General features: G+C 36.5%; 1 protein-coding gene across 3 annotated transcripts in view; it reads left to right on the forward strand.

The window, feature by feature from the left end:
- Positions 1-3274: 3274 nt before the first annotated feature.
- Positions 3275-13935, forward strand: part of LOC135207744 (prostaglandin E2 receptor EP3 subtype-like) — a 661187-nt gene continuing 650526 nt past the window's right edge. For 2 of the 3 annotated variants that reach the window (XM_064239572.1, XM_064239587.1), the window contains exon 1: positions 3275-3655. The gene's annotated coding sequence lies outside the window, so the exon portion shown is untranslated. Of the gene's footprint in view, positions 3656-12307; positions 12803-13935 lie in introns of those variants that run through there. The other variant, XM_064239579.1, reaches the window with a different exon arrangement.

The following is a 13935-nucleotide window of genomic DNA, read 5'->3' on the forward strand; positions in this document are numbered from 1 at the left end:
TTGAGATTTTCTCCTGTTACACCTTTCCAACCTTTTACTGTCAATTTCCCTTTCAGCGCTGAATGACCTCATAGTCCCAGCTCTTGGCCTTTGACCTAAATTCTATATTCAATTAAATTCAAACGATGAGGTTGATGTCAATAATGTAATGGAATGCATAGAAGATGTTGGAGTTACATAATATTTAGACTTGAAAAAGGTAATTTAACGATTTTTAAAAACAAAATTTTAAAGTATAGTATTCATTTTCAATAGTAATTGCTCTATTCATATGTGATATTAAATAACCAGGTCATTAGTTCAAACATTAATGAGGAAATTCGAATCTATTTAGAATAAAGAAATTTAGGTAGAAAAAAAAGTCCGTTTTCGTTACCGCACTGATAGTGCCAAAGCTTACAACATATCAACAGCTCCATTAGAAGATGGCTTTTCCTCTGTGTTATTAATCTTTCAAGTCAATTTCGTTCAGTTTAAACGAGCAAAAAAAAAAAAACCGTCTTTTAATTAATATCCTGTTACGCCTAACGACAACAGCAAGAATATTCAAAGCGTTCGGATAAGATTAGATTCACACGTGGTGTCAATTAATGGCTGTTTTGTATCGGGTGCCATTTTGTCTCGTTTTCATGAATTTGTCAACTGGTGCTTTTATCTGACCAGAAAATAACTTAAGAAACACCTGGGTTACGTTGTAGTAATTTTGAATGCATTTAAAAGAATGAGAAAGTTATTTGCTAAGGCAAATAGAGACCATCTGCATAAATTTTTAACGTAAGGACCGGTCTGGTAAAATAGTGGCGGTAGAGGTTCAGATCAACAGGTGGTTGGTTGGTTTAGCTCACCGAGAGGCGACGGACTATTTAGTACGTGTTTTATATTATTAATGTCTCAGTCATTTTACTATTTGATTTTTTTTCATTGATTAAGATATAAATAAAGAGCGGTTGATGATGTAAACGATCGAAGAGAATAAACAGTGTCGAATCTCTTTTACTTTGTATTTTTATTGATTCAAGTCCCCAGTGAAAGCCTTTCTATTTGCTCGGCACAGTCCGTAGTTCTCGGGAACAATTTTGTTTGTTTGTTCTTTGTCATAGCTGTTTTGGATAAATTGATATTACCTTTCTCTTAAATATTTCAAGTTTCACACATTTTAATTCCTGTATTTACAGCATAGTAAACTTTCTGTAGAAAAGACCGACATTGGACATTACAACATCCAGGTAAGAATGCTGATTCGTCTTGGTGGACGCAAGTTACATAATCCATTAGTGCAATTTCTAATAAGACACAGGCGTTCATTGTATACATGACCTCCCTTTTATCCGGCATAGACCTGCATGAAGATGACCCTCCACCTCAGCTAAATAAACGCAAGTTTCATGGGTGCGATCAAAGGAAAGTGTCGTGAGTTGAACATACCTCTTCTTCCGTAGTCTCCATTCGTTTGCGTTTACGGTTATTTTTCTCTTTGGTTGTTATTAACCGTCCCATCAACCCTTTTCATAACGAATTTGAAGCCAGAAAGAAAAACTCTCGTCAGCTGTCCGTTTCCCCGCTGCCACTGAACGATGCCATTTATCTTTGCGCACGAAAATAATTCATTCTCTAGATCCTTGTGAATCCTCCCAGAAGCCTCTGCCAGCCAGATGAAATTAGTCTCATTACTTTAAGAATCAAGGTGGCCTTGTCTCCCTCGGGATACACGAACTCAGATCAAATATATTTAATGCTCCCTCCTTCTCCCCGCCCCCTTATTCTCCTCATCCTCCTCATGCTCTTCCTCCCCATTATTCTCCTCATGCTCCTCCTCTCTTCCCCTAGTCCCCAACAACCTCCTCCCTCTCTCTCCTCGATCCACTTTATCTGCCGATCCAAAGCTGGATATTGCTACTTGTTGAGTGAACAAGCACACGGGTTCCCAAACGACCTAAATTTATCTTCTGCTAATAATTGCTATTAATAATTTTTGGCAGCGCAACATTAGCGATCTTGTGTTAATTGGACGCGAAAAGAAGATAATGAAAATCTTTGCTGTTGATGTCAGCCAATTACGCATTTCTCGTTAGCAATACCCTGTTTAATTAGTCCCATGAACTTCAAGTTGATTTCATAGATTTAAGTTGGGGAATTTAAAGTGAGATACTCCAGATATGAATTTCTTGATTACCGAATCAAAGTTTATGAAGTTCTGTTGGTGATATATAATTATTTAATGAATACGTAATTTACGCAAGGAATTGACAAAAATTGCTCCCGTGGGAGTTATCTGTTCACGAGTCTAATTTCCTCTTTTCAAATAACTAAATCACACACGAATGCACCGACATGCATGCATTAATTTCTATGTCCGTACAGAGTAACATAAAGAATAAAAATCAATGCGTTTGAACAAAGAAAAATAACACCAACACAAAAATATATGCACTCGCCAGTTAATTGTAAAACAAAAAATAAAATAAAAAATAAAAACTCAGTCACTCATTCATATTGGTTTAATGATGAGAAAAACGCATTTTCAAATGTTACCCCAAGGATATTTTCATATAGCATCAGCTTTATAAATTATGTATGTACCATGGTTGATTAGGAAGTAATCCTTGAGTATCAACAGGTATTTCAGCAACATTCTTACATTTCTTCCAGACTAGTACTATTTTGTTTATTTTCATTGAGTAATGCAAAGGTTAATGACTGGGTAGGTACACCAAATATTTCCAACTCTCTCTCTCTTTCAAAAGTTTTTTTTTTTTTTTTTTTATTATTAACAGCCATATAAAGATGACAGCTTGCTCCTAGTACTATACTAGAAGCTTGCTCCTAGTACTACACCAGATTAAGGAAATAAAAACAATAGGCAGTAACGTAATAACGCAAAAGAAGGGTAAAGGAGTGATGTAGGCTCACTTTCACTTATGACTTTGAGAACGATGCTGCAGCCTCATTCCACACACCCCCTCCCCCTACCCGTCCCATCTCTTTCCCCTCCCCCATCCTTTCCACCCACGCCATCTCTTCCCATCTTCTAGGCCGAGATGCGCAACACCCTCCGCGAAAAACGGATATAACAAGACAGGTTTCGGAGAGTTTCGGCGTACCTTGGCACCGTCTCACACGCAGTATTGACGTCGGTGCGCGAGCGCGCGCGTTCCGCTGCAGCGTAACAAGTGGCCAAGCGAGTGAATGGCGGCTGTTGGGCAGTTTCGCGTCACTGGACCACGAGCGGGGCACCACCAAACGTCCTGCCAACAACAAGGCAAGCTTTAGCTAAGCTAACCAGTTTGCTGTCGGTGATGAGAGAAGAGGGTTGTGTGTTCGCGCGAGCAGCAGTAGCAGCAACAGCCTGCTGATGATGCGCTGCGTCTCTCTCGATTTAAATGCCATGTGATTAACTTAAAAATATTTGCTCTCGTTTGGTGATAATAGATGCATTTAACTTAAAATATATCTACTGTCGATTTGTGTCAGTGGAGGCATCATTATGTTGTGAAATAGTACAGGCTGTCGTTCAATAAAATTACTTAGTTGTGAAAGTTCTTACGGATATATACCTATAATTGAAGTGTGTTAAATAGAATTATTGCTGGAAAAAACTCCACATCGGACGAACTTGACACTAGGTTCAAACAGCAGCTGGGATATATAGGCTTGGGTAAGTAATTAATGAAAACTTATTTTAAGTCCTACTTTTGTGTTTTTCAATTGAATTTTCCCAGTTTATTTTATCTGATTATTTTATTGTCGTAGACTCTGGAATGATAACCGTTTCATTATACTGTAATGAATTTTGATTGCGAATTTGGTTTGTTGCGACATTAATAATGTGAGAATTCCATAACATAATATGCCGTTGCTTTATAAATCTTATGAGCGATGTGAAAATGAATAACATTAGAATGGACCTTTGCTTTTTTTCTTTCAAGAATTTTATAGTAATTTGCACAGACGTAAGTAACTGATAACGGAGACATGCAGTCCACTTATACTAAAACGTAGATTTTACAGCTAGGAAATTCGATTGTTCTAATTACTCTCGCGGTTGACAGAACTTTTTCTTGGTCAGGGAAACCATAGTAGAGTTGTATGAACAGTTGCATAATGGTAATTGTTTATTTATTTTGATAAGGTAGGGAATTTGTCAGGAGATATGAGTTATATAGTTCAGGTGAATATCGGATGACGGCCCAGTTTTATTTCATCATTATTTTTTCTGCCCAGAGAACTAGGCTATGTGCTGAGAAAATTTTTTCGAAATCATTATTTTTTTTTGGGGGGGAGGGTGGCGGTTTGATAGGCCCATATGTCTTATTCATGTTCATCCATACTTAGTGAGTTTTGTAGGTGTTGTGTGGTGTTGCTTTTTTTATTTATTTATATTGATTTATTCATGGTATTTAGCAAACGTATTTATCGTACATTACCCATTTTGACCTAAAGCTCATTAGCTTAATCCATTATACGATAATGGTTTGGTCAGAACGTTTTGGAGAAGTGTTGGCTCCCAGTGGTTGATTTTATTTATTTATTTTTTTTTTTTTGTGGGGTGTTGTTGGGCCTATTTTTTTTTTTTTTTTTTTTTTTTTTTTTACTATTATCGTCGTAAGTGTAAGTTATCGTTACTTAGAATTTGGCGACTCTGGTTTTATTAAGTCTGACAGGAGTCAGAAAAATTAAATTATATTGGGAAAGAAGATGTTATGGGGAAAAGTTTTGAATTGGGGCCATTCGCTCCCCTTTGGAACGAACATTTTAATTTTGTGGAAAACTTTATTTTTCATTATTTATTTTTTTTACGCAGATATTTCAGAATTGGCGTTGCTATGCGTATCCCTTTCTCGTTTGAGTTCTCAAATTCTATGTAGCAATATATATATATATATTATATATATATATATATAAATATATATATATATAAATATATATATATATATATATATATATATATATATATATATATATTTTTAGAAATTTTATCATCGTCCGTAATTCATATACATGCATTAAGCTACAAATGTCTTAATATCCAATTCACTCTACCTTGGAATTAATTTATTTTCATATATGTTAACCGAAGGGGAATTTTTAGTTGATAATGATTTAGTCCTCTCTTGTATAAATATATCGTGCATGCATGTATGTGTGTGTATAGATGTGTATGCATAGTATGTAAGTCTGTGTCACTACAAGAGGATTTTGAAAAAAGCACCTCAGTATATTTGTTCCCCAATTTAAAAAATATATACAAGAAAAAAATGGGAGATTCATGTTTACGTAAATGTAATTGAACCACCAAAATTGGGTTCTAATCCAATGCATGTGCCTTCATTTATATAAATGCATTTATACCATCATGACAATATATAGACAAACTTATAATTGTAGAAACGTGTAATTATTGTTACAGATCTGGTTGGGTGACATCCGAATATGTCAGCATCTCCAAGTGAACATCCAGTACATACAATAAATATATGTACTGGATGTGTATGTGTTCCTGCGCCCTTCCCGTATCTATCTATCTATCTATATATATATATATATATATATATATATATATATATATATATATATATATAATATTTATTATATATATTATATATTAATATATATATATATATATATATATATAGATAATATATATTATATATAATATATATTTATTATATATATATATATATCTATATATATAAATATATATATATATATATATATATTATATATATAAAACTTCCAGGTCCAATCCATCTCTTCTGTCTCTTTGACCTTGGTCCAAAGTAAAGGGTATATAGTACACACACACACGCGCACACACACACACACACACATATATATATATATATATATATATATATATATATATATATATATATATATATATATATATATATATATATATACAAAATGTAAGAAAACTTAAAATGGAAACCCAGATAAACTTATACATACTCAGTCACACTTAGATACATTTACACGTAAAAAAAAAAAAAAAACTAGAAAACTTCAAATGACCTTTACAAAAATGTTTGTACTGGATGTGTATGTGTTTTGTGCCCTTCCCCTGTGGAATATATAAAATTTTAAACATTACTTTAATCTTTTATAATTCCAAGTAGCAATTAAATATGCTCATTTTGTGTTGTCATCTTCATAGTTGTTATTCAGATATATGTACATTCTGACGATAGTCAATTTTATGACTTGTTCATTGATTACATTGTTCAAGGAGCTGTACATTGATACGCTTTATAAGGGCCCTGTAATCTGTATATATGTGTCCTGTACTCTGTATAAGGGTTCTGTTCTCTGTATAAGGGTCCTGTACTTTGTATCAAGGGTCTGTACTCTGTAATGTTCGCTGTACATGTATAGTGTCTCTGTGTAACTCTGTATAAGGGTCCTGTACTTTGTATAAGGGTTCTGTACTCTGTATAAGGTTCCTGTACTATGTATAAGGGTTCTGTACTATGTATAAGGGTCCTGTACTATGTATAAAGGGTTTAGTAATCTTTATAAGGGTCCTGTACTGTGTATAAGGGTTCTGTACTCTGTAAAAGGTTCCTGTACTGTGTATAACGGTTCTGTACTCTGTATACGGGTCCGTTACTCTGTATTAAGGTTCTGCGCTGTGTATAAGGGTTCTGTAATCTCTATAAGGGTCTTGTATTCTGCAAAAAGGTTATGTACTCTGTGTAAGTGTTATGTACTGTGTATAAGGATTTTGTAACTTGTAGAAGGGTCCTGTACTCTGTATAAGGGTTCTGTAATTTGTATAAGGATTCTGTACCCTGTTTAAGGGTCTTTTACTCGGTATAAGGGTTCTGCAATCTCTTTAAAGGTCCTTATCCCATTCATCACCTATATATATATACATATATATATATATATATATATATATATATATATATGTGTGTGTGTGTGTGTGTGTGTGTGTGTGTGCGTGCGTGCGTGTGTGTGTATGTATTATTGCCTTAGCTGCTAGTCGTTTTAGAATTTCTTTGTAGTGTGTTTAACGATACGCATCTCCATATAGGCCTGATTTTCTTTGTACACAAATGTGTAATCACTGTGCTGATACCTGCATTTCAGATTAATGGCTTAGATTTTATTCAATTCCATGTGAATATTTTCATTTTCATTCATTTCTCGATTAGCTGTAATAACAGTGAGAATTGTTATTATTATATTTTGTTTTATTTCCATGGTAATATTTTACCAATTAAATATATAGTATATATATATATATATACTATATTATATATTATATATAATATATATATATAGATTATGTATATATGTAGATATATATATATTGTTTATATATATAGATAATTTATATATACTGAATAATGATTTTTACAAAGAGTTAGCCACTAGTTATGGGAAATAATGGGATTAAAGTATCATTTACAGTACATAAATTGTGAATCTTGTGGTGGCCTTATCAAGATGAAAAAAATTTTCTTTACTTGAAGGCTTCAAAATAGGATGGTCACTCCCGGTTATTTTTACAAGTTCTTCAGAAGATTTTTTTGTTTTATGTTTTCGTGATAAACACTGACTGTTCAGGGTGTAGAAGTTCGCTGGTCACGGCTGGGCGAAAGGTCGTCTTGTCAAGGAGCTGAACAAGAGCTTTTGTTACTTGGCAAATGTTGTCTGGTTGTGTTTTGGTTCATTTGCATGCAGGATACGCGACGTTGGTTATCCAGATACTCGCCAACCGCGTTTGTCTTGTGTCTGGCATCAAACCCTGAAAGCAAGCCCCTGTCTACTAAGTATAGATGGTTTTCTCTCGTTGCGCTGAATTGTAGTACGAAAGAAGTATACTATAGTAGTCTCATGTGAGGCTGGCGGCGGTGTTGTAGATGTCTAGCGTATTATTAGTTTCTAAGGGTTAATTAAAGCATTACCGGGTTTCCAATTCAAGTTGCAGGTGACCCTAGGTTACTTTGTAGGTATCGTGATTGGCAAACTCAACTGACATTGGCCATGAAGTTTATGTCGTTCCAATAAGTCAGCCTAGCGGTCTCTCTCTCTCTTGAAGCCTTAAACTTACCGGCCAACTCTGATTTACGCGGTATCGTAACCTTGATTGAAACCAAAACCAGGATTCATGCCTAAACATCATTGGTTTCAAGTCAAACCAATCTGTTGTGTTAGTATACCACAGAATTTTCGAAAGGAAAATACCTGGTTACTTATCCAGGAAGTAGTTTGGCTTGCTTCCGTTTCATTACAGGGAGTAAAATGAACTTACAGAACACCGAGTGGCCAGATGTACGTAGAGCTGTTGCTGTCAAATTTTACTTATGATGGTTATGTATTCACTATCCCTTTGTGTGTGTTTGTTTCCTCTCTATCCACAAAATCAGTCGAGACGCAAATAGTAGACTCATTTGGAATTTTTTTATTGAAGGGGGCGGGGACTTAGGCCTAGGTCCAAGGAAGGATTAGTATAGGTTTGGTAACTATACATCATTATTATGAACGATTGATTGCTCGATCCATTCTGCATTCTGCTTTTGAAAGAGTGATTCTTCTTACATTTTTATATTAATTCACTCTTCTTTGAGTGAATTAATATAAAAATGAGTTTTTTTCTGACGTCGTTATTGCCATCGTTAGCTCTTTAATAAGAATAAATCAGCGGATAGAGGCCATCTTTCATTCCTTTTCGTTGAGTTGTATCATTCGACCACAAAGATTTATTTCGGAGGTATTTCACGATTAGTTCCACTTATTTTAAGCTCGCAGGGTCGGTGGAAGTTTGCTATGGTTTGTCTGAAGGTCATGATAGGCCTAGCGGATGTTTGGTTTAACTTCTCTTGAAGCTTAATGCTATATCTGAAATCTCCCCCCACCCCCCACCCCCCCCCACCACCCCCCATCTCCGTAGGGGGTTTAGTGCCGTTGTTGCACCTCAGACGGTGCACTGTAGGTCAAGGTCTGTGGACATAGATCTGCAAACCTGTTCATTCGTTTTACTGTACATCCGTTCATATTCTCTTCCTTCTTACTTTCCACCCTCTCCTAACACTTGATTCAAAGCGCGACTGCGAGGTTTTCCTCGTGTTACAACTTTCAAACAGTTTTACTGACATTTTCTATTGGAGCGCTGAATGACCTCGTAGTTCCCAGCGCTTGGCATTTGGCCTTACTTCTATAATTAGTTATATTTTATTTTACATATATAGTTGATACCCTGTATCATAGTACCATGTGTAAGGATTTATATTTATTATTTATTTTTACATATTGCTTCTGTCTTTTATTTTTTCCTTAGTTTCCTACTATTAAGTGATGGCACCAGTCAACTTTGCCGCAGTCTATTAACAACTTGTGTAAGGTGAAAACTGTGAAACTTACAGTTTATGAATTTTTCCCTTGGTATGTTATCAGAGATCCCAAGTATCCTTTATTTTCCTTCTGGGATTGTCAGCTAACCTCAATGGCGTGGTCGCGTGGTCACTTTGGTCTTGGCCTGCCACCTCGGTGACTGCGAGTTCAATTCTCAGGCATTCCACTGAGGGGTCAGAGATGTATAGTATTAGTGATAGAAGTTCACTCTGGACGTGGGTCGGAAGTCACGTAAAGCCGTTGGTCCAGTTGCTGAATAAACACTGGTTCCAATTTCATGCAAAGTAAAAACGCCATACAAGCTAATTCGTTTCCAATATAATATAATTTTTTTTGTCTTTGTGTAAGAGTATTACAAAACGGCAGAACTTGTCGATGAATTAAACACCCATTTGCCTGTGAAATTTTCAATGTGAATTTATTGTGGAAATGCATAAGTTTGGCGTTTTTTTTATGGCATTTCTTGCTCTTAAGTGACTGGCTTTATGGTTTCGCTGGTTTAATTGGACTCATATTTTTCATGACAGGTTTTGGAAGATATATGTTTGCTTATTATTGATTTTCATTTACGTGTTTTGGTAATAATTTGGAATGAGGCTGCCAGCCCTGGAGTTAGGATCAAACCCATAATTCATTGCTAAGTTCCATGTAGTACAAATGAGTCTTTGAACGTCCCGAGATTCGAACCCGGGTCTTTGTCTAACAAAGGACAGCAGACATCATTCACTTCCACACCTCATCTTTTTATATTGCCTTGCATGATTTTCAAAATCTCCTTTGGCTTGCACACACTCATTGCTGATTAGGCCTATTGGATGCTTTCCGTTTTAACAGCGTCCATTCGGCTCTTTGGTTGCGCCTTTTTTTATACATTTTACCCTACCTCCATTCCCTCCTTTTTTTTTATCCATCTTGCTGTCCAACCACACTGACTTTTTTGTTTTCACTGTATCAAGCGCTGAATGGCTAAACGTGCCCCATTGATTGGTTTCATAGCCAAAGTTTCATAAGTCAGTCAACCAGCACCTGTTTCACGACTTGCTGGCAACACTTTGGTAGTCACACTCCCATCCATCTATTCACCATGTCAGCTTATTTACCTAATAGTTGTCATCGTATCTCTGTGTTTCAACGCTCAATCTTTCTTCCTCCACACCAGTGGTTCAAAGACTTTTATTCGTTACTCACTTTTCATACAAGATACTTGTCCATGGCCCACCGCCCACCGTACTGAACCTGTAAGTTGCCTCCACTGGCTGCCTACCCACTAAACTCCTTTGGTTTTATACATACATATCCTCAGATTATGGCCCCTTGCATTCTGCTACAAGGCTCCCAGTTTGGAAACCACTGCTCTACACAAAATAAACATGCAGTTACTGATTTCAGCAGCTTCCACGACGCATCCCTCACTGGGAACTGGTTCAACAATCTGCTCAGGTATTCCAGATTTTAATTCGATTAACTTTTATTTTTATCCTCCAAGCCCAAGCAGTCAGTCTGCCGAGTTACTGAGTCAGCGTTGGCTTCACACACACACACACACACACACACACACACACACACACACACACACACACACACACACACACTTGCCCCCTAGGGAGTGGCTCTAGTTAGCACTCTTTCAGTTTTCATCACGTATTTAGGGATGAAGTCACCAATCCCACACCTTTCTCAAGACGTCTGGTCGTGACCCACCACAGTTTTCTAGCTGCCAGATGCTGATTCACTGTTAAGGTCCACAAAGAAATATAAGGATGAAACAGACTAAACCCAAATCGTTCCGGCTACGTTGAAGCCAAACCCAAAACCATTTGTAGGAAAAGATTCTTAATCACCGGGTTACAAGCACTTTATGTAGAAGTAGATATGTACACATTATAAAACACACACATACACACGTACACATTTTGTGATCACGGCTACACATCTCTTAGAAAGCGGGTGGCGCCAGGTGGCAGTTGTCGGCCTTCTGGCTCTCGTATGTATTTTGGAATGAGGTGGTTTACCTCATGCCCTTTTAATCATGGTTACAGCAATGCTTTAGTCAACTGAAGCTTAGAGGTCTTTAAAGGAATAAGTCAATCCGCCCTGCCTCTAGATTCCATCATAATTCGTTCGAAATAAGACGTCTTAACCCTCACCACATTCTTCTAATTCACATACCATGGACAGATTAAACTTTATTTTTTTTTTTTTTTTTTTTTTTTTTTGCAGCATAACTGCCTAAGATGGGGTTATAATGTGTTAAGGGTTCGATTTTAATTAACATGTGGCTTGGCCTGTGAAACGAAGTAATATTGTTGTCAAGTTATATACTGAAACATATAGCAATAATAATTTCATCACGAAGTGTTGAATATATTTAATGCTGTAAGACGTCAAAAGATTCTGAGACCTATATGGATGAAAGCGCATGTATGTACCTACTTCTTTCGGGCATTATTGGTGTCAAGATGCCTGGAGATGGGCGAAAGGAACTTGCTCGTATTACTTAACCTTTATACTGCACTTGATTAAATAGTCGGCTTATTATCACTTGATACTACGTCATCTGCCAATAATAATAATACTTCCCCCTTAGTCATTCTCGGTTCTTTACGCTGCATTAAAATCACTCGTCCTTCGATAGCATATAAATTTCGTCAGTGAAATTCTCTTGGGTAAAATACCGCTTGTTTTATTATATCATGTGATCAAATACTTGAAGCGCTCTAATGAAAGTACCGGTTTCCAGTTTACGGATGTAACGGAAAGCAAACTCGCTCAAGGTCTCCTAACGTTTGTTACCATGTGTTTCCTTATCGTTCCTACAGGTGAGTATAGGTTTTATTAAGTCAGAAACGGGCAGGTGAATATTATTTAGTTATTTAAAGGACGAATTAAGTGTAATCCTTTCGGAGAAGTGGGTGTCGAGGTCGCAGCCAAGCAATGTAGTCCAACGTTCCGAACAATGTTGTCCACCCCTCTGGCGGGATCAGTGAAACGTCAAAGCAGTACTGGATTGAAAACAGTGAAGGTTGCACGTGATGTTGTGTGTGAGAGTAGATTTCTTTGACTAGGAAATGTAATTAGTACATCGCTTACGTCCAGTTGGCCGAATATGCTGTATGTTTACACTTTGAGAGGTACAATATCTGCATCCGATAAAAAGGATAGAAATGGCTTCATTATGCGCTCGCATTATACGTCGGGGCAAAGAATCAAGTATTGCAGGCGATGCATTTCTCATGAAACGTTGCAGATGACGAGTCTTGCATCTGTACAGCCACACGAATGTCATTTAGTGATTGACTGTTACTAATGGTCGTGGAAATTCTAATGAAAAAGTGTAGGAGTTCTAGCTTAAAGGTTGTGTAGTGGTTGGACGCAAACGGTAACTCCTCCCACGGTGTTATCAAGGATGGGCATCTTCCAGGACATGTGCGCTGACACCTTCAAGGTATTATAAATAGAATTTTGTTGTTTGCTCAGAGAGTTGGTCTCTGTTACATTCATGTGATGGCTCGTTTTCTTTATACACTCGTGAATAATTGTGGAAAATTATCCTTATTATTGTGAACTGCTGGTCTGTTGTGTTATATATATAGTTCGACTAGGCTAGTATTTATAGGTTTAGTATTTTATGTGGGTTCCGTGTGATTCGAGCGTAGCACATTATGGGTACTAGTGCCCATGGTTATTAAAACTGAAGATAAAAAAATTACATCGTTCTGCTACGTAAATTCTTGAGATTGGTGTAAAGGTTGCACGACTGTTAAATTCAGGATAGAAAATGCAATGTTTAGTGATTATCTATAGGCCTATCACGGTATATTGTTTAAGGTTAGGTCGATGATAGGCCTATTGACAGCCGGCTTTCAGGACTTGTATGTTTCTTTCTTTACGGTATGTTTACCTCTCAGAAACCACTATAGAACGGTCGTTTTCAATGAACTGTGTAATTGCTGTATCGTTTGTAATGGATGCTTAAGAATTTCTTAGCCTAACTCGTTCAAAAATGAATCGTAGATCTACTCAAGGTTGATATATGTGGGTCTTAGGTCTACTGTATAATGCTCCTTCACAGCGCTGTTATTCCATTAGCCTAACGGGGATGTAGAAAGTTAACCCTTGTCTAATCTTCTTAATGGTAGAAATTTTGAGACCGATGATTTCCCAGGAGACAGGTGTCCACCGTTTTTGGCGTTATTTGCTGTTACAGTTTTTTTTAAAGAGTTCTTTGCTATTTGCAACTAATTTTTAAAATACCGAACCTGACATATTTGATAAGAGTAATATTGAAACCGAATTGTTGATATTTATTAATATTCATGATTCGCTTACATCCATACGGAACAAGCAACACACACACACACACACACAAAAGGTAAATAGGCCTAGGCTTACCTGACCAAACAAGCTTCTATAGAGCGAGAATGCTTGTCGTACGAGGTAAAAAGTGACAAGGAGAAACAAAAGAATTACATTGAAGTAAACATGAGAATCAACAAATAGAGATACAAAATAAAATTATGCCAGAAACACGAGTTCGGAAAGTCTAAAAATGGCCGAAGCATTGAAAGGGGAATAATG

Source organism: Macrobrachium nipponense, chromosome 11 (assembly GCF_015104395.2).
Source record: "Macrobrachium nipponense isolate FS-2020 chromosome 11, ASM1510439v2, whole genome shotgun sequence".
Taxonomy (NCBI): domain Eukaryota; kingdom Metazoa; phylum Arthropoda; class Malacostraca; order Decapoda; family Palaemonidae; genus Macrobrachium; species Macrobrachium nipponense.